The sequence below is a fragment of the Oncorhynchus gorbuscha genome, linkage group LG01 (genome assembly GCF_021184085.1).
Source record: "Oncorhynchus gorbuscha isolate QuinsamMale2020 ecotype Even-year linkage group LG01, OgorEven_v1.0, whole genome shotgun sequence".
NCBI classification, from domain to species: domain Eukaryota; kingdom Metazoa; phylum Chordata; class Actinopteri; order Salmoniformes; family Salmonidae; genus Oncorhynchus; species Oncorhynchus gorbuscha.
In genome coordinates this window covers 6,207,176-6,229,173 of record NC_060173.1, presented here as the reverse complement: position 1 = coordinate 6,229,173, position 21,998 = coordinate 6,207,176, and the positions used below count along the sequence as shown (strand labels likewise).

Below are 21,998 nucleotides of genomic sequence, written 5' to 3'. Positions count from 1 at the left end.
AAAATGACATGTGCATTCTACAGGTCACGTTTCCTCAAGGCACACAAATGTGGCACAGCGCACTGGTTGGGAACCACTGCAGTATACAGTAGAATAGCCCATGCTTATTTATATGTTCGGTATGAGTGCAATTCATCGACTGGGCACCTGTACTTTTCACTTTTGGTTTTTATTTTTATATATTTATTATTTATTGTGATAAAAATGTCAAAGTAAAGCAAGCGACCAATGTCAAAACACATTCGAACTACTTTTTGATTACACAAGTTTATTTTCACAATAATAGTGTTTTGACTTAGACTAATTTGGGGATTTTTAGGCTGTCCAGACAATACTTTCTATACTACAAAATCCATAAAACAGACCAGGAAAACGCACCCCCTGCTCTGCTCTAGTTCGACAACACGAACTACCACGAACTACTACCTTCAAGTTGAACTCACTATCCATGGTGTCGTTTGCAAACATACCTCCAGTTCATATTTTAAGTAGCACAGGGAAGCTTTCTGATTTGTCAACGAGAAGGCCCTAGAACGCTTGTATTTATTTTTTATGTAACGTTCCTCTCTGCTGGTGAAAATTATGTATATAATCTCCCGGAATACTCGTAGACTTCAATATATATCATACTAAATACATATTTTTATCAATACTTAAACATTTGGTGTACAATTAACGGATTATAACTGGAATATCGTCATTACCGTTTCGCCCTATAGTCACCCCACGTGACATCGGAGGGATACCCTATGTTCGGCTGAGGAAGTAGTCCCGGTCAGTTGGGGGGGTTATCTTTCGCCAGAGCTCGGCTGGTGGGCGCATTGGTCCCTGCAACGTTCACCCGGTAGGTGAGTCACTGCGTCCTCATCTGGAAATTGTCAACTTTACATTTATCATAAGATGGACAATTATTGCTAAATAATATTGACATAGCTGTCTTGAGTTAATTACATTGTTCTATCAGTTTTGGTTATAGAGAAGTTGTAATAGACTTATAACTATTGATTGTTACTTTACTTCCATAACGTTTTGAATCAAATTGTTATGGTGTGATATGGGGGTATTTAGTTGTATATTGCAGTCTGAATAGCCTATTTGTGCACAATTAAAAGTAATGACAACTACTTATACCTGTGATCCAAATTTTTACAGTGAAATAATAGGGTTTGTTTCATGCATTGGGATACATACATGACTGAAACTGAGCTACATTAAGCAAAACAATTTGGTTTTTGACATAATTAATTGACTTAATTGTAAGTCGCTCTGGATAAGAGTGTCTGCTAAATGACTCAAATTAAATAATACATTTATATTTGACATGCACTGACACCATCCTGTCATCCTCAATGTTCCTCCGCTACTATAGCAACAACAAATACATGAATTAATCTATACTTCCTGTAAATCAAAGAGCCAGGAACCATTTTACTATTTTAATGACATTCTATTCAGACGCTCATCTTTTGATACGGTGTGCTAATAAACCACTGTTCAGTTTCACTAGAGCTGTAGCTGGCATAGCCCGACCACTCGGTGTGCATTACTAAACCACTATTGAGCTCCTGAAATCATAGCTCTATAATTCAATATCCTCGTAGAGTAAAAAATAAAATACTATAGAAGGGAACCCACTTGGATGTTGTGGGTTTTTTCTCTCCAAACTTGTGACTGAATCGATGTCTCACTGAAAGTCTGCTCACGACAGTGACTGTGTCACCCAGATAATGTAGCTCTTCTTATAGGCAACAGTCTGCTATAAGGTTTTTATCTACCAGGAAAAAGGAGTAGCACTTTTGCACTTGATAGCTGGACTGGTGTCACGATACATGTCAGGTTCTCTATGATAGATGGGATTGTGTCACGGTACATGTCAGGTTCTCTATGATAGATGGGATTGTGTCACGGTACATGTCAGGTTCTCTATGATAGATGGGATTGTGTCACGGTACATGTCAGGTTCTCTATGATAGATGGGATTGTGTCACGGTACATGTCAGGTTCTCTATGATAGATGGGATTGTGTCACGGTACATGTCAGGTTCTCTAAGATATTTATGCCAACCTATGAGTATAATGTTGCTCTGACTAGTTAATTCATCATTTTGAGGTTGAAAATAATATCCCCCAACGTTGAATTAATATGTGATATTTTCAAAATCCTTTTTTGACAACTCAAGTTTCCCACCAACTGTGAGAACCACCTCCTACAAAAAGTGGCCACTGGCCAGTTCCTCTTCAAGAGCCTATGCCCCTGGTCATTATGGGTGACTGGAATGTGGGGGCGTTATCTGGGTGTGCCTGTCCGCATGTGTGTGTGTGTGTGCAGTCACGCAGTCACACATGCTCTCATTGTTGCGGTCCTAGTTTGGTGGTGCTGCTACAGTGTGTGTGGCCAGCTGGCCAACTGAGTCCCTATCCCGTTCAGGCTGAACTTCCAGAGCCACTGTCAGTTGAGTTGGTGCACCTCTAACGTTGTAATAAAACCTCTTATTACAATATTCACAATCAATGAATCAGTAACTCAAGCGGAGTTGAGGTAAATTTATGATAATTTATTATGAATAATCTCAGCCCCCCCCAACCCCCCACCCCTCTCTCTGAAATGTTCCAGGTTTTCATTCTCTTTCACAGTATAAAGTGAATCCGAAAACTTCAGCTAGTCCGTTTTCCATTGCTACAGTATGTCTCTAGCATTAATATGCTATGTCTGTTGGTAGGTAGCATGGCAGTGCAAAGATCTTCTGTAGCTCAGTTGGTAGAGCATGGCGCTTGTAACGCCAGGGTAGTGGGTTCGATTCCCGGGACCACCCATACGTAGAATGTATGCACACATGACTGTAAGTCGCTTTGGATAAAAGCGTCTGCTAAATGGCATATATTATTATTATTATCTAGTGTCAAAGCCTGATTCAGTGGGATAGACTCAGAGCAGCTGTGTAAGCCAAGTGACACACACACACACACACACTATAAATAGACTTGGCATGAAAAATGATATCAAGACCTCTCCAACCTCTGACTTTCAGGAGTATCTAGAGAGGCTTGGTTCAATATGTCAGAGGTGGTTGTAGAACATTAACCCAGTGTCAAAAGATCTCCTCAACACCTCTATTCTCGCTCTCTCTCTAGGATTTCTCAGATACCGATCCAGTCATGTCTAAAGGAAAGGATATGGGCTCTGCCTTCATCCAGACGCAGCAGCTCCACGCTGCCATGGCCGACACTTTCCTGGAGCACATGTGTCTTCTGGACATCGACTCCGAGCCAGCCGTGGCTCGCAACACCGGAATCATCTGCACCATCGGTACAGCTCAGCAACACCCCTCCTCATTAGTCAACAACACCCTTCCTCATTACTCACACCGCCCTCACTCGCTTCACTATTCACTACTTCCTCACCTCACTGCCCAACCCTACCTCACCCCTCATGGCTTCTCACTCCCTCACCACTGAACACCCTCACGACAATACTCTACTCAAACATCCTATATACACATGTATTTTGTGTGAGGTGTGCCTACAGAAGGCCACAGAACTTTCACAGTCGGTATATCCCTCCAAAATACTTCACATTAGGGGTATATCCCTCCAAAATACTTCACAGTAGGGGTATATCCCTCAAATACTTCACAGTAGGGGTATATCCCTCAAATACTTCACAGTAGGGGTATATCCCTCAAATACTTCACAGTAGGGGTATATCCCTCAAATACTTCACAGTAGGGGTATATCCCTCAAATACTTCACAGTAGGGGTATATCCCTCCAAATACTTCACAGTAGGGGTATATCCCTCCAAATACTTCACAGTAGGGGTATATCCCTCCAAAACCTTCACAGTAGGGGTATATCCCTCCAAAACCTTCACAGTAGGGGTATATCCCTCCAAAACCTTCACAGTATTCTTCTATAAGCTTTGCTTGTCTTGTCCACATGCAGGACCCGCCTCCCGATCAGTGCCCATGGCCAAGGAGATGATCAAATCTGGGATGAACATTGCAAGAATGAACTTCTCTCACGGAACTCATGAGGTCAGTAGTAGGACTACACTAGTACTGAAGAGACAGGACACTAGTACTGAAGAGACAGGACACTAGTACTGAAGAGACAGGACACTAGTACTGAAGAGACAGGACACTAGTACTGAAGAGACAGGACACTAGTACTGAAGAGACAGGACACTAGTGCTGAAGAGACAGGACACTAGTGCTGACGCCACCACAGCTGTTCTAGGATTTAGACTAGTGCTGAGTTCCAAACGGACCCCATAGCCCTTACTCCCTGGCAACTCATGTTAGTCTGAAAGGATAGGTGAAAGCAATATGGTGACATATAAATGTAAAGACCAGTTTGGATGTTGGCTTACTATAACCTTTAGTGAGTCTGCAGTACCAGCCACCCTCATCCTATAACCTTTAGTGAGTCTGCAGTACCAGCCATCCTCACCCTATAACCTTTAGTGAGTCTGCAGTACCAGCCACCCTCATCCTATAACCTTTAGTGAGTCTGCAGTACCAGCCATCCTCATTGTGACATTATCACTGTACCATTTAAATGTCAGTCTGTAAGCTGATCTGAACGCTCTTACGTGCACTTTAGTGGCTCCTCCTCCTCCAACCTCCTCCTCCTCTTCCCCCAACCTCTTCCCCCAACCTCTTCCCCCAACCTCCTCCTCCTCCTCCAGTCTGTCTTCTAGTGCCACCAGATGACAGTCAGGGTTCTGGGGTTCACACTACTGACCTCTCCCCCTGCTCCTCCAACCTCCTCCTCCTCCTCCAGTCTGTCTTCTAGTGCCACCAGATGGCAGTCAGGGTTCTGGGGTTCACACTACTGACCTCTCCCCCTCCTCCTCCAATCTCCTCCTCCTCCTCCTCCAGTCTGTCTTCTAGTGCCACCAGATGGCAGTCAGGGTTCTGGGGTTCACACTACTGACCTCTCCCCCTCCTCCTCCTCCTCCTCCTCCTCCAACCTCCTCCTCCTCCTCCAGTCTGTCTTCTAGTGCCACCAGATGACAGTCAGGGTTCTGGGGTTCACACTACTGACCTCTCCCCCTCCTGCAACCTCCTCCTCCTCCTCTAGTCTGTCTTCTAGTGCCACCAGATGACAGTCAGGGTTCTGGGGTTCACACTACTGACCTCTCCCCTTTAAAAGTCATGTCTTTTTGACCTGTTTCACCCTGGCTGGGTCGGGAGTGCACCCCCTAAACCATACAGCAGTATTAGATATCGAAGCGATGCGTTTGATATTTGAATTCGTTGCCCCTTTTCAAAGGTCATCAGTGTTCAAAGGTCATCAGTGTTCAAAGGTCATCAGTGTTCAAAGGTCATCAGTGTTCAAAGGTTATCAGTGTTCAAAGGTTATCAGTGTTCAAAGGTTATCAGTACTGTTAATTGCTTGTCCGAAGAAGACGTTCTACTCTGAAGTTCAGTTCTGTATCGGCATTAGATGACGTTTCGTGTACATGTGTATCAAAGTTATAATTAGGTCAGGATTTCCCAGTCCATTCTGCGATTACTTCCATGACTGGACATTTTGCCTCGGGCCAGAAATAATGCACGCAATTCCATCGAATAAGTACTCGGCCTGCTGATTGGTTGAATCGGGTGCGCTAGTTCTAGGGCTAGAGATAAAACGTGATGGTATTTCAAGGGTTAGCAATCTGACGCCGTAGGAGCCTACAGCCATGTCACAGGGCAAGTGTGGTGGTACCATTTTAGCGTCTGTTTGGGAATGCTACTGGTGCATGAAAACTAAGATAGACAGAGCAACTCCCATTGGCAGGAACTTCTGACAGACAATCTTCGGACATCTGAACTTATGTTTGTTTTACATGGCATCTGTCATGTGTTGAGGTCAGAGACATTATCAGAAGGGCAAAAGGAAACTCGACCTCTGCCTCTGGTCAGGTGGTCGGAGCAGATGTAAATAGCCCCGTCTCAGGTTCTCGCAGAACGTGTTTAGATGGACCAGGAGCTAACGCGAAGCTACTTGGCTACGCTAAAATAGCTAAGACTTTGCTATTCTAAAATACCCCAAAGATAATACATTTTTAAAAATCATTACATTTCAACCTGGCTAATTGTCCTATGTCTGTCTACTATAGAGCACTGTTAAGTGAGTATCATTGAGTCTCTGAGTCTCTGAGTCTGTCTCTCTCCTATAGGCAGAACCAGAAGCTAGCTAACACTACTTAGTTATATTCTATGTGGCTATGCTACTTGGCTAACATACTTGGTTATATGCTACATGTTTACATTCTACATGGCAAATCTACTTGGCTAAAACTACTTGGTTTTCCTACTTGCCGAATCTACATGGTTATATGCTATGTAGCTATGCTACATGGTTATATTCTACATGGTTATATTCTACTTGGTTATATTCTACATGGTTAATCTACTTGGATATTCTACATCGTTATAACCAACGTGGCTATACTACTTGGCTATTCTATTTTGTTAAATCTACTTGGCAATGCTACGTGGTTATATGCTACGTTGCTATGCTACGTGGCTATGCTACGTGGCTATGCTACGTGGCTATGCTACGTGGCTATGCTACGTGGCTATGCTACGTTGCTATGCTATGTGGCTATGCTATGTGGCTATGCTATGAGGCATATTAAATTGCACTTTGCCATCTTCTACTCAGTACTGTTGAGTGAATGTCGTTGGGCTTTCAACACTGATATACCAGGAGGCAGTGAGTATTTAATGGATGTTCAGTGCCTTGGGAAAGTATTCAGACCCCTTGACTTGTCCGCATTTTGTTAAGTTACAGCCTTATTCTAAAATGGATTATATAAAAAATATATATATCCTCATCAATCTACACACAATACCCCTATAATTTACTAAGTAAAATGAGGTTTTTAGAAATTTTTGCAAAAAAATATATAAAAATAAGATATACCTTATTTACATAAGTATTCAGACCGTTTGCTATGAGACTCGGAATTTAGTTTACATTGATCATCCTTGAGATGTTTCTACAACTTCATTGTAGTCCACCTGTGTTAAATTCAACTGATTGGACATGATTTGGAAAGGCACACACCTGTCTATATGGTCTGCCTGAAAATCGTCACGCGTCTCTGAATGATTTGACTTTCCCTACCCTACAGTAAATCAAATCAAACTTAATTTAAAGTGTATTTAAAATCTCAACACACTTACCTATCTGAGCACTACGATTGGTCTGACTAGTTGGCAAATCATCTGAAAGTTCCAAAGTTACATTTGGCGTTCCTCAGGTCTCTACGCTCAGACCCATAGAATTTGTTTTCCATAGTATATGGAAAGTGTCATGGCATGCTAAAACCTCTGATGTCTCTAAGTGATACTATGCAGGCTGTATCACATCCGGCCGTGATTGGTAGTCTCATAGGGAAGGCACACAATTGGCACAGTGTCGTCCGGGTTTGGCCCTGGGTAGGCCATCATTGTAAATAAGAATTTGTTCTTAGCTGACTTGCGTAGTTAAATAAATAAATAAATAAATAAAATAAAAATATGACACCCCTTTATTTTCCAGACTCTCATCGGTGTGGTGTTTAAGGGGGTGGGAATTTAAAAAACAGATACATTTCTGTGTCGATGGGAAGAAAAAATATTATCTTCTGTTCTATTCAGTATCATGCTGAGACCATCAAGAATGTCCGTGAAGCCACCGAGAGCTTCGGTTCCGGCACCATCGAGTACAGACCAGTGGCCATCGCTCTGGACACCAAGGGACCCGAAATCAGGACTGGACTCATCAAGGGCGTGAGTAGTCATTCACCATGAACTAGTGTAAATCTTTATGAAAAATCTAACTTCAGTTCCAAGTGTATCATCACAAATACACTTTACAGACAACAGAAAACAGAGACAAGCAGCTACGCTTCTTGACTGTAGTACCAAATGACCTAACCCCTATCGTGTAGGCCTACCTTTTGATTTGGTCAAAAGGAAGGCATTGGCCAAGCTCGGAGCAAGAAATACAACAACAAGCAATGATATCCTAAAGCTGATATACATCAACTCCTGTAAAACACTACTGGCATCAGAATGTCTGTATTGATCATGAGCCAGGTCCTTCCCCATAGACATATACAGTACATAATACTATAATCCCTGTCCTTCCCCATAGACATATACAGTACATAATACTATAATCCCTGTCCTTCCCCATAGACATATACAGTACATGATACTATAATCCCTGTCCTTCCCCATAGACATATACAGTACATGATACTATAATCCCTGTCCTTCCCCATAGACATACACTATAATCCCTGTCTTTCCCCATAGACATATACAGTACATGATACTATAATCCCTGCCCTTCTCTAGACATATACAGTACATAATACTATAATCCCTGTCCTTCCCCATAGACATATACAGTACATGATACTATAATCCCTGTCCTTCCCCATAGACATATACAGTACATAATACTATAATCCCTGTCCTTCCCCATAGACATACACTATAATCCCTGTCTTTCCCCATAGACATATACAGTACATGATACTATAATCCCTGTCCTTCCCCATAGATATATACAGTACATGATACTATAATCCCTGCCCTTCTCTAGACATATACAGTACATGATACTATAATCCCTGCCCTTCTCTAGATATATACAGTACATAATACTATAATCCCTGTCCTTCTCTAGACATATACAGTACATAATACTATAATCCCTGTCCTTCTCTAGATATATACAGTACATAATACTATAATCCCTGTCCTTCTCTAGACATATACAGTACATAATACTATAATCCCTGTCCTTCTCTAGATATATACTACAGTACATAATACTATAATCCCTGTCCTTCTCCGTACAGATATACAGTACATAATACTATAATCCCTGCCCTTTTCCGTGGAGATATACAGTACATAATACTATAATCCCTGCCCTTCTCCGTACAGATATACAGTACATAATACTATAATCCCTGTCCTTCTCTAGACATATACAGTACATAATACTATAATCCCTGTCCTTCTCTAGATATATACAGTACATAATACTATAATCCCTGTCCTTCTCCGTACAGATATACAGTACATAATACTATAATCCCTGCCCTTTTCCGTGGAGATATACAGTACATAATACTATAATCCCTGCCCTTCTCCGTACAGATATACAGTACATAATACTATAATCCCTGTCCTTCTCCGTACAGATATACAGTGCATAATACTATAGTAATAGTTGTGTAATCATATGATTCTTCCCGTGTACAGAGTGGCGAAGCTGAGGTCGAGCTGAAGAAGGGAGGTCACATCAAGCTGACTCTGGACGACAAGTACATGAACAACTGTGACGAGAAGCACCTGTGGTTGGACTACAAGAACATCACCAAGATCCTGAAGGTCGGAGCTCACGTCTACATTGACGACGGCCTCATGTCCCTGAAGGTCAAGGAAGTCGGTGAGTATCCTAGCAACATCCTACTGTAGCAACAGAATAACACTCTCACAACCTGGCAAGTGACAGGAAGTAGCTACACGCTTAACCAAAGTTAAATCCTTCTACTTTGCCTGTTAGGAATTTTATGAATAATGACTAAACAATATCTTTATTTGAAATAGAACTATAACTAATTAAACTACTCTGTTTTATTATATCCGATTAATAATGTTAATTCATAAGGAAGGGATTATGTAGCATGAAACAGGAGGTAAATAAACATCATTCCAACCAGGTTGGGGAGGAAATGGATTGTGGGTTTTTAAGTAAGGTTAACGATACTTTCTGCTATGGTTGAACCGACTCAATTTAGCTCTGGGATGTTTAGATAAGGCAGATAGTGTTTCCTGGGTTTTCCATGATCTGGAACTGTCTTCTAAATAGTGATGGATGAAGGTGAATATTCCAGAAGTGAATCTAGATAAGTGTGTCTGGAGTGAACGAGCGAGGGGGTGGGAATAAACTATTGAACCTGTTCTGTCCTGGTCGATAGGAGTGAAGGAGCGAGGGGGTGGGAATAAACTATTGAACCTGTTCTGTCCTGGTCGATAGGAGTGAAGGAGCGAGGGGGTGGGAATAAACTATTGAACCTGTTCTGTCCTGGTCGATAGGAGTGAAGGAGCGAGGGGGTGGGAATAAACTATTGAACCTGTTCTGTCCTGGTCGATAGGAGTGAAGGAGCGAGGGGGTGGGAATAAACTATTGAACCTGTTCTGTCCTGGTCGATAGGAGTGAAGGAGCGAGGGGTGGGAATAAACTATTGAACCTGTTCTGTCCTGGTCGATAGGAGTGAAGGAGCGAGTGGGTGGGAATAAACTATTGAACCTGTTCTGTCCTGGTCGATAGGAGGAAGGACATTTTATAACCTATGACGTCATATTTTGTGGCGGCAGCGTAGCCTAGTGGTTAGAGCGTTGGACTAGTAACCGGAAGGTTGCGCGTTCAAACCCCCGAGCCCCGAGATGTCGTTCTGCGCCTGAACAGGCAGTTAACCCACTGTTCCCAGGCCGTCATTGAAAATAAGAATATGTTCTTAACTGACTTGCCTGGTTAAATAAAGGTAAAATTAAAATTAAAAAATTAAATATAATATAGAATAAATACTATTATCTCATTTTGATAAGACTGGTCTCTGTCTATTTAATGCAAATAAGAATCTTACAAATTCTTGTAAAATAGACTGAGGGTATTTCATTAATGAACACATATAGGAATGATGAAACTCCGATGACACCTGTTGTAACGTGTTACTGGACCGTTGTTCTGGCTGTTGCATTGTGATTGACACACATGATTGTCCCCCTAGGCGCTGACTTCCTGGACTGTGAGATTGAAAATGGTGGTACTCTGGGCTCTAAGAAGGGTGTGAACTTGCCCGGTGCTGCTGTGGACCTGCCCGCTGTCTCTGAGAAGGACATCCAGGATCTGCAGTTCGGTGTGGAACAGGGAGTGGACATGGTCTTCGCCTCCTTTATCCGTAAGGCAGCTGATGTACACGCCGTCAGGAAGGTGCTGGGAGAGAAGGGCAAACACATCAAGATCATCTCCAAACTGGAGAACCACGAGGGCGTCCGCAGGTGTGTGTAGGGTGTGTGTGTGTGTGGTGTGTGTGTGTGTGTGTGTGTGTGTAGGGTGTGTGTGTGTAGGGGGTGTGTGTGTGATATTAAGAGAGGCCTCACTGACTACACGGTAGCATTGTAGTAAAATGTATTAAGTACATTTTCAGTACTTTCAAAAGCTAAAAAAAAGCAAGAGATCTCCACTTGAAGGATCCTACTGAAAAGAGCATCAGTTTGGCCTCTTGGAAATATAGATACCCAATGCCGGATAATACTGACTTGTAATAACTATCTGTCTGTCTCTGTGTAGATTCGATGAGATCCTGGAGGCTAGCGATGGCATCATGGTTGCCCGCGGCGACCTGGGTATTGAGATCCCCACAGAGAAGGTTTTCATCGCCCAGAAGATGATGACCGGACGCTGCAACAGGATCGGCAAGCCCATCACCTGCGCCACACAGGTCCGACACGTTGCCCGCAGACTAGACCTCCTTATACATGACTAGACCTCCTTATACATGACTAGACCTCCTTATACATGACTAGACCTCCTTATACATGACTAGACCTCCTCATAATGACTAGACCTCCTCATAATGACTAGACCTCCTCATAATGACTACCAGACCTTCTTATAGATGACTAGACCTCCTCATAGATGACTAGACCTCCTCATAATGACTACCAGACCTCCTTATAGATGACTAGACCTCCTTATACATGACTAGACCTCCTTATACATGACTAGACCTCCTTATAGATGACTAGACCTCCTTATAGATGACTAGACCTCCTTATACATGACTAGACCTCCTTATACATGACTAGACCTCCTTATACATGACTAGACCTCCTTATACATGACTAGACCTCCTTATAGATGACTAGACCTCCTTATAGATGACTAGACCTCCTTATAGATGACTAGACCTCCTTATAGATGACTAGACCTCCTTATAGATGACTAGACCTCCTTATAGATGACTAGACCTCCTTATAGATGACTAGACCTCCTTATACATGACTAGACCTCCTTATACATGACTAGACCTCCTTATACATGACTAGACCTCCTTATAGATGACTAGACCTCCTTATAGATGACTAGACCTCCTTATAGATGACTAGACCTCCTTATACATGACTAGACCTCCTTATACATGACTAGACCTCCTTATACATGACTAGACCTCCTTATACATGACTAGACCTCCTTATACATGACTAGACCTCCTTATACATGACTAGACCTCCTTACAGATGACTAGACCTCCTTACAGATGACTAGACCTCCTCATAATGACTACCAGACCTCCTTATACATGACTAGACCTCCTTATACATGACTAGACCTCCTTATACATGACTAGACCTCCTTATACATGACTAGACCTCCTTATACATGACTAGACCTCCTTATAGATGACTAGACCTCCTTATAGATGACTAGACCTCCTTATAGATGACTAGACCTCCTTATACATGACTAGACCTCCTTATACATGACTAGACCTCCTTATACATGACTAGACCTCCTTATACATGACTAGACCTCCTTATACATGACTAGACCTCCTTATACATGACTAGACCTCCTTATACATGACTAGACCTCCTTACAGATGACTAGACCTCCTCATAATGACTACCAGACCTCCTTATACATGACTAGACCTCCTTATACATGACTAGACCTCCTTATACATGACTAGACCTCCTTATACATGACTAGACCTCCTTATACATGACTAGACCTCCTTATAGATGACTAGACCTCCTTATACATGACTAGACCTCCTTACAGATGACTAGACCTCCTTATAGATGACTAGACCTCCTCATACATGACTAGACCTCCTTATACATGACTAGACCTCCTTATAGATGACTAGACCTCCTTATAGATGACTAGACCTCCTTATACATGACTAGACCTCCTTATACATGACTAGACCTCCTTATACATGACTAGACCTCCTTATACATGACTAAACCTCCTCATAATGACTACTAGACCTCCTCATAATGACTACCAGACCTCCTTATACATGACTAGACCTCCTTATACATGACTAGACCTCCTTATACATGACTAGACCTCCTTATACATGACTAGACCTCCTTATACATGACTAGACCTCCTTATACATGACTAGACCTCCTTATACATGACTAGACCTCCTTATACATGACTAGACCTCCTTATAGATGACTAGACCTCCTTATACATGACTAGACCTCCTTATACATGACTAGACCTCCTTATAGATGACTAGACCTCCTTATACATGACTAGACCTCCTTATACATGACTAGACCTCCTTATACATGACTAGACCTCCTTATACATGACTAGACCTCCTTATACATGACTAGACCTCCTTATAGATGACTAGACCTCCTTATAGATGACTAGACCTCCTTATAGATGACTAGACCTCCTTATAGATGACTAGACCTCCTTATACATGACTAGACCTCCTTATACATGACTAGACCTCCTTATACATGACTAGACCTCCTTATACATGACTAGACCTCCTTATACATGACTAGACCTCCTCATAATGACTAGACCTCCTTATACATGACTAGACCTCCTTATACATGACTAGACCTCCTTATACATGACTAGACCTCCTTATATGATAGACTATGACCTCCTTATAGATGACTTATAGACCTCCTCATAATGACTACTAGACCTCCTTATAATCACTAGACCTACATGACTAGACCTCCTTATACATGACTAGACCTCCTTATACATGACTAGACCTCCTTATACATGACTAGACCTCCTTATACATGACTAGACCTCCTTATACATGACTAGACCTCCTTATACATGACTAGACCTCCTCATAATGACTAGACCTCCTCATAATGACTAGACCTCCTCATAATGACTAGACCTCCTTATAGATGACTAGACCTCCTTATAGATGACTAGACCTCCTTATAGATGACTAGACCTCCTCATAATGACTAGACCTCCTCATAATGACTAGACCTCCTCATAATGACTAGACCTCCTTATACATGACTAGACCTCCTTATACATGACTAGACCTCCTTATACATGACTAGACCTCCTTATACATGACTAGACCTCCTTATACATGACTAGACCTCCTTATACATGACTAGACCTCCTTATACATGACTAGACCTCCTCATAATGACTAGACCTCCTCATAATGACTAGACCTCCTTATAGATGACTAGACCTCCTTATAGATGACTAGACCTCCTTATAGATGACTAGACCTCCTTATAGATGACTAGACCTCCTCATAATGACTAGACCTCCTTATACATGACTAGACCTCCTTATACATGACTAGACCTCCTTATACATGACTAGACCTCCTTATACATGACTAGACCTCCTTATACATGACTAGACCTCCTTATACATGACTAGACCTCCTTATACATGACTAGACCTCCTTATACATGACTAGACCTCCTTATACATGACTAGACCTCCTCATACATGACTAGACCTCCTCATACATGACTAGACCTCCTCATAATGACTAGACCTCCTTATAGATGACTAGACCTCCTTATACATGACTAGACCTCCTCATAATGCCTACTAGTCCTCCTCATACATTAGCATGTCACTGTGTTCTGTCACGTGACAAATAAACTGATTAGACCCCCTCATACATGCTTCATTTCCATCCCTGTCACCCAAAGCACACCCAAAGCATCCCTGTCACCCAATACACTGAATTCAATGGCAGATAACAGCAGGGTTCCTAGTCGGGAGTGTTTGAGGTTTAAGAGGAGCTCTGCTTTGACGAAACCTTAGAGGAAAGGGCAGAGATTTATGCCTAATAAACAGCAGGGTTCCTAGTCGGGAGTGTTTGAGGTTTAAGAGGAGCTCTGCTTTGACGAAACCTTAGAGGAAAGGGCAGAGATTTATGCCTAATAAGGGCAGTCTCTTATCAATTAATCGACGTAAATAATCTATCCTGTCGTTGATTGGTGCCTAATGATCTCTCCTCCCTCTCCTGATTGGTCCAGATGCTGGAGAGCATGATCAAGAAGCCCCGCCCTACTCGTGCTGAGGGTTCCGATGTCGCCAACGCCGTTCTGGACGGTAACGACTGCATCATGCTGAGTGGTGAGACCGCCAAGGGAGACTACCCACTAGAGGCTGTCCGCACACAGCACAAGGTGAGAGACTGAGAGCAGAGCGCCCCCCCCCTCTATAGGTCTTGCTTTGGCTCCTCCCAACACAAGGTGAGAGACTGAGAGCAGAGCGACCCCCTCCCCCTCTATAGGTCTTGACTTGGCTCCTCCCAACACAAGGTGAGAGACTGAGAGCAGAGCGCCCCCATAGGTCTTGCTTTGGCTCCTCCCAACACAAGCACAACATCCACAATATTTCCTGTAGCAGCCTCGCGAGCCACTGATTCAAAGTTCATGAGTGGTCAATGTGATCAGGTTTCCATCCAATTGGGCAAATATGACTCAAATCTGCATGTAAAAAAACCCCAATATGCGCGTTTTCCCACCAGAGCTGTGTTTCCATCAACATTTGACTTGTTGCAGATGCAAAGGCTGTGATGGTGTCGTCTAGCTCGTCACCGTGGACTTTCACCAAACCTGTGAAGTTTATTTCATCTGTAGCCCTAATAAACTGCTTTCCCCGACAAGTCATAATATATCATTATTTGTGCATAATTCATTTTACAGACACAAATAAAACATCCCGCCCTTGGCTATAGCGTGTTTAGTTTTGTAGACATTTTAGAACATGTTCTGTTTCCGTCAGGCCTGTCATGTACTTTACTCCCATGCGGCTGGACACCTGGTTGTAGACAGAATCGTCCCAGCACACCGCAACATAGGGTCAACGTTGAGACAACGTTGTGGTGTTGGTTGTGTTTGCTGGGCTGCCTCAGGGGAATTAACAAAAAGTAGCTGTAATATAACAGTAATATATTTCTGTGTGTTTTTGGTTTGTGATCTATGTACTAACGGCTTCTACACACTCATCATGCTACTGGCTCTGTGGGTTACTACTTCTCCCCCATCCCTCTGTTCTCTCTCTCCATCCCTCTGTTCTCTCTCCTCTCCATCCCTCTGCTCTCTCCTCTCCATCCCTCTGCTCTCTCCTCTCCATCCCTCTGCTCTCTCCTCTCCATCCCTCTGTTCTCTCTCTCCATCCCTCTGTTCTCTCTCTCCATCCCTCTGTTCTCTCTCCTCTCCATCCCTCTGTTCTCTCTCCTCTCCATCCCTCTGTTCTCTCTCCTCTCCATCCCTCTGTTCTCTCTCTCCATCCCTCTGTTCTCTCTCTCCATCCCTCTGTTCTCTCTCTCCATCCCTCTGTTCTCTCTCTCTCCATCCCTCTGTTCTCTCTCTCTCCATCCCTCTGTTCTCTCTCTCTCCATCCCTCTGTTCTCTCTCTCTCCATCCCTCTGTTCTCTCTCTCTCCATCCCTCTGTTCTCTCTCTCTCCATCCCTCTGTTCTCTCTCTCCTCTCCATCCCTCTGTTCTCTCTCTCCTCTCCATCCCTCTGTTCTCTCTCTCCTCTCCATCCCTCTGTTCTCTCTCTCCTCTCCATCCCTCTGTTCTCTCTCTCCTCTCCATCCCTCTGTTCTCTCTCTCCTCTCCATCCCTCTGTTCTCTCTCTCCTCTCCATCCCTCTGTTCTCTATCACTGCATCTGTTTTCTGCATCATGTTGCATTGGATGGGGACGTTGGGGTCGTCAGATTGCTCAATCAGCATGTGTCTGAGGATCAGCATCACAACACCTCAGGTATGCAGACCACAGTGATTCTATATTTACTAGTGGACTAGAGGAGACTGCCTCTCTTTTATGTTCCCCTTGCCCCTTCAGAGAAACTAGAATGAATCTAGCTTTTGAATGTTGCTGTCTGACTGTTGCTGTACAACTGTTGCTGTCTGAATCTGTACGACTGTTGCTGTCTGAATCTGTACGACTGTTGCTGTCTGAATCTGTACGACTGTTGCTGTCTGAATCTGTACGACTGTTGCTGTCTGAATCTGTACGACTGTTGCTGTCTGAATCTGTACGACTGTTGCTGTCTGAATGCTGTACGACTGTTGCTGTCTGAATCTGTACGACTGTTGCTGTCTGAATCTGTACGACTGTTGCTGTCTGAATCTGTACGACTGTTGCTGTCTGACTGTTGCTGTACAACTGTTGCTGTCTGAATCTGTACGACTGTTGCTGTCTGAATCTGTACGACTGTTGCTGTCTGACTGTTGCTGTACAACTGTTGCTGTCTGAATCTGTATGACTGTTGCTGTCTGACTGTTGCTGTCTGAATCTGTACGACTGTTGCTGTCTGACTGTTGCTGTACAACTGTTGCTGTCTGAATCTGTATGACTGTTGCTGTCTGAATCTGTATGACTGTTGCTGTCTGAATCTGTATGACTGTTGCTGTCTGAATCTGTACGACTGTTGCTGTCTGACTGTTGCTGTCTGACTCTGTACGACTGTTGCTGTCTGACTGTTGCTGTCTGAATCTGTCTGACTGTTGCTGTCTGAATCTGTCTGACTGTTGCTGTCTGAATCTGTCTGACTGTTGCTGTCTGACTGTTGCTGTCTGAATCTGTCTGAATCTGTCTGACTGTTGCTGTCTGAATCTGTCTGAATCTGTACGACTGTTGCTGTCTGAATCTTGAAGTTTTTAATTCCCTGGACTTTACATTAGCGGTGTACCAAACCAACTAGCTTAGGAAAAGGCAGAGCCACGAACAATGAGTCATTCTGGTCTAAATCTGTACCGACCTTCATTGCATGCGTTCTGTTCATTACTGTAGTTGAATAGCAGTAATCTGACACCTGTCTCTCTCTTTCTCTGTCTCTCTCTCTCTCTGTCTCTCTCTGTCTCTCCCTCCCAGATTGCTCGTGAGGCAGAGGCCGCCATGTACCACAGGCAGATGTTTGAGGAAATCCGTCGTACCTCCCACCTGACCCGTGACCCCACTGAGTCCGTTGCCATTGGCGCCGTCGAGGCTTCCTTCAAGTGTTGTGCCAGTGCCATCATCGTGCTCACCAAGACTGGCAGGTACGAACCAGAGAGTCACACAGCAAACCTCTGTACTTCTCCAACCTGCTTCTGAGGGGAAGGACAGACATGTACATGACGTTATTGACACCTTCTCTGAGCCCAGTCAAATTCCCTGTTCACACTACTGAGCCGAGCCGTGCCGTGCTAGTCTGGTTACGCATTCACCACAGGTGCTGGAGATTTTAGTTGATTTAATCTGAGAAAGCAGGTGAGGAAAGATGTTCCGTTCTCTACTCATCTTCTGTTCAGTTTCTGTTCACAAGAACCACGTCCTTAACCAGAACTCTCCCATCATCCTTCCCTCTCACCTCAGCCCTGTAGCAGAGACCCAGAACTCTCCCATCATCCTTCCCTCTCACCTCAGCCCTGTAGCAGACAACCAGAACTCTCCCATCATCCTTCCCTCTCACCTCAGCCCTGTAGCAGAGACCCAGAACTCTCCCATCATCCTTCCCTCTCACCTCAGCCCTGTAGCAGAGACCCATAACTCTCCCAGCCCTGTAGCAGAGACCCATAACTCTCCCAGCCCTGTAGCAGAGACCCATAACTCTCCCAGCCCTGTAGCAGAGACCCATAACTCTCCCAGCCCTGTAGCAGAGACCCATAACTCTCCCAGCCCTGTAGCAGAGACCCATAACTCTCCCAGCCCTGTAGCAGAGACCCATAACTCTCCCAGCCCTGTAGCAGAGACCCAGTCTGTGTGGTCCTTTGTGTCACTTAAACCAAATTCATAGATGCTAACCACCTTTAGCGCCTATTGATGAAGGTGTCTTCTTCCTGGGGGGACTTTGGTTAAGAGCCCCTACGCTCTAAACGTGAACACTCACTGCTTGGGAAACACAAATAACGTATCTTTCACATCAGCAAGAAGGCAGAAGGTTAAATCACTACACACCTTCATAGGGATCCAGACGGACAACAGATTTTTCTAGCATGTTCCTCGAGAACCCGTGTGTAACGGAAGGAGGTCGCCAGAAACGTGTTGTCACTGAAAAATACTGTCGTCCGCAACTTATGAAGCTGGTTAAAACTGAACAGCAAGTGTATATGTATATTTTTAGTATGTATATTTTTAGTATGTATATTTAGCATTTGTTGAATTATTATTTTGATGTGATATGAAAGTAAAGGGATTTATGTTTCTAGAACCGTATCGCAATTGAGAATCGATTCACGTTTAGGTGGAGTATTTGGCTGTTTTGGTTGGCAGAGCCAGTTTACCTCAGAAAAGAAGGTCGTTGGACTTTAAGGTGTAACGGTAGACTCCTCAAGAGTACGTTCTCCTTAGTGTGTCACCAGATTTCTGCCATGCTTCCCTCTTGACCTCAGCCCTATAGCAGAGACTCAAGACTTGTTCCCAACCTTTACAGTCCTGAACCCTGACATTTAGGGAGTTAAATATAACTCTCCAGTACTGTCCTCTTCACTCCTCTCCTCTCTCCACTTCTCTCCTGTCCCTCACTCCACTCCATTTCCACTCCACTCCTCTCACCCTCTCCCCTCCTTCTCCACTCCTCTCCCCTTCTCCACTCCTCTCCTGTCCCTCCCTCCACTCCATTTCTACTCCACTCCCCTCCTTCCACTCCTCTCCTGTCCCTCACTCCACTCCTCTCCTGTCCCTCACTCCACTCCTCTCCTGTCCCTCACTCCACTCCTCTCCTGTGCCTCACTCCACTCCTCTCCTGTGCCTCACTCCACTCCTCTCCTGTGCCTCACTCCACTCCTCTCCTGTGCCTCACTCCTCTCCTGTGCCTCACTCCACTCCTCTCCTCTCTCTCAGCGTGCGTAGAGTTCCAGATATTTTAATAAATCGAAACTCGCCAAACAAAACAATAAAGCACAAACGAAACGTGAAGCTACTGGTTTGCACACAGGCAACTATCTGTAGACAAGATCTCACAAATCACAATGGGGAAAATGGCTACCTAAATATGATCCCCAATCAGAGACGAGGATAAACAGCTGTCTCTGATTGGGAACCATACCAGGCCAACATAAACCATTAATCACCTAGATGACCCACCCTAGTCACTGTCACGCCCCAACCAACATAGAGAATAAACAGCTCTCTATGGTCAGGGCGTGACAGTTTCACATAGCAATATATGTTTTCATTCCACACCCTAACCTGCAGTTCCTTCCTGTGTCTGGTTGTAGGTCCGCCCATCTGCTGTCCAGGTACAGGCCCCGTGCCCCCATCATCGCTGTGACCCGCTGCGGCCAGACCGCCCGTCAGGCCCATCTGTACCGCGGTATCTACCCAGTGCTGTACACCAAGCCTGCCAACGATGTCTGGGCCGAAGGATGTCGACCTCCGCGTCAACTTCGCCTTGGAGATGGGTGAGTAATGACATCGCGTTAAATTCCAATGTGTAAGACGTAATACTGAACTTTTATTTGTAGAGCACATTTCATACGGAAAGACCAAAATTGAAGTATAAGATTGGAAGATTTCTCTCTCTTTGGCCATATGATTATCATATTATCAAATATTATATTTCTATGGTTGGAGAGAACCTTGGTGGCTCTGGAGTCCCACCAAAAGACCAGAAATTGACACCCCCGTGTCTCCCCTCTTCCCTCCAGGCAAACACCGTCACTTCTTCAAGTCTGGAGATGTCATCATTGTCGTGACCGGATGGCGTCCAGGCCCTGGTTACACCAACACCATGCGTGTTGTGCTTGTTCCTTGAACAAACTCCAAAGGACATTACTCCTCCCCCCTTTACCCATCTCCTGTTCCTATAACTCCTCCCCCCTTTACCCATCTCCTGTTCCTATAACTCCTCCCCCTTTCCCCAGCTCCTGTTCCTATAACTCCTCCCCCTTTACCCATCTCCTGTTCCTATAACCCTCCCCCTTTACCCATCTCCTGTTCCTATAACCCCTCCCCCTTTCACCATCTCCTGTTCCTATAACTCCTCCCCCCTTTACCCATCTCCTGTTCCTATAACCCCTCCCCCCACCAGAAGACATCTATTTGTCCTCTACGATTCTCTAGACTCCACCTTTGTAACCAAGACAACCTAGGTAACCTAGGGAACCGAACAGCAACACCAGGCCACTTCTTCAAAGGACGTTTGGGTGGTGCCATTCATACAGACAGTCACTTTCCAACACTCCTTTAATTCCTATGTTAGTATTACATAGGTGTTTCACCTACTGTGTCCAAGTCATCCTTCAACAGGTTACACACCCTACTGAAAACACACACCTATCCTGACTGAGTTTTCACAGTGAACAATATGAAGTATATGTTTTTTTTTTTCCTTCTATATGTACATTGTACCGTAATCACACATCTGCATGTCAGAGTCACTCGTTGTCAGTGGCTTTGTGGTCCAGTACGTTGACGTGGATTATGAATATAATGAGGATCCTGCTCTATGTGGGTCTTCTCCTCACCTGGTAGACAGGTAAGACTCCACTGACATGTTGAAGGCAACGGTAACATCATGTTGTTGCTGAGGGTTATGGGGGATCTGGGCATGACTGGGTTTCCATTAAAAAGATGAACACCTGATTCTCTCTTGTTGTTGTTTCCACCCCTCTATTAAGTTCATTAAGTATACTTTTGTTGACCTCAGGTGTTGGCGTGGCGACTGTATGGTTCATTAACATGTAATATAATAACATTTCTTATGCCAGTGTCGAAACCACCCAACATTTATCCTTTTTTTGCGACACTAAAGATTGCCAATGAAAAGTAATGATGCGAGTTCTGAAGCATTATGAAGTCACTTTTTTAGAACCCATTGTCTGGTGCTATTACGGTCATTTCAGGAGACACGATCCTAACATAAGAGATGACACGTACACTTACTTAGTGGTCTCCGGTTGAAAGGGTTCCTGATTCTGGAGTAAACTACACTACTGTGTCTGAGCTCACTCATT

The 21,998-nt window shown here is 44.0% G+C and overlaps 1 pseudogene across 1 annotated transcript; it reads left to right on the top strand.

Annotated features, from left to right (window-relative positions):
- Positions 1-736: 736 nt before the first annotated feature.
- LOC124032047 lies at positions 737-21,024 on the top strand (annotated as a pseudogene). Its single transcript, XR_006838199.1, has 11 exons — positions 737-848; positions 3,133-3,307; positions 3,942-4,033; positions 7,634-7,765; positions 9,257-9,443; positions 10,789-11,059; positions 11,352-11,502; positions 15,080-15,232; positions 17,935-18,101; positions 20,262-20,444; positions 20,691-21,024. The product of XR_006838199.1 is annotated as a pyruvate kinase PKM-like (transcript).
- The last annotated feature ends 974 nt before the right edge of the window (positions 21,025-21,998 follow it).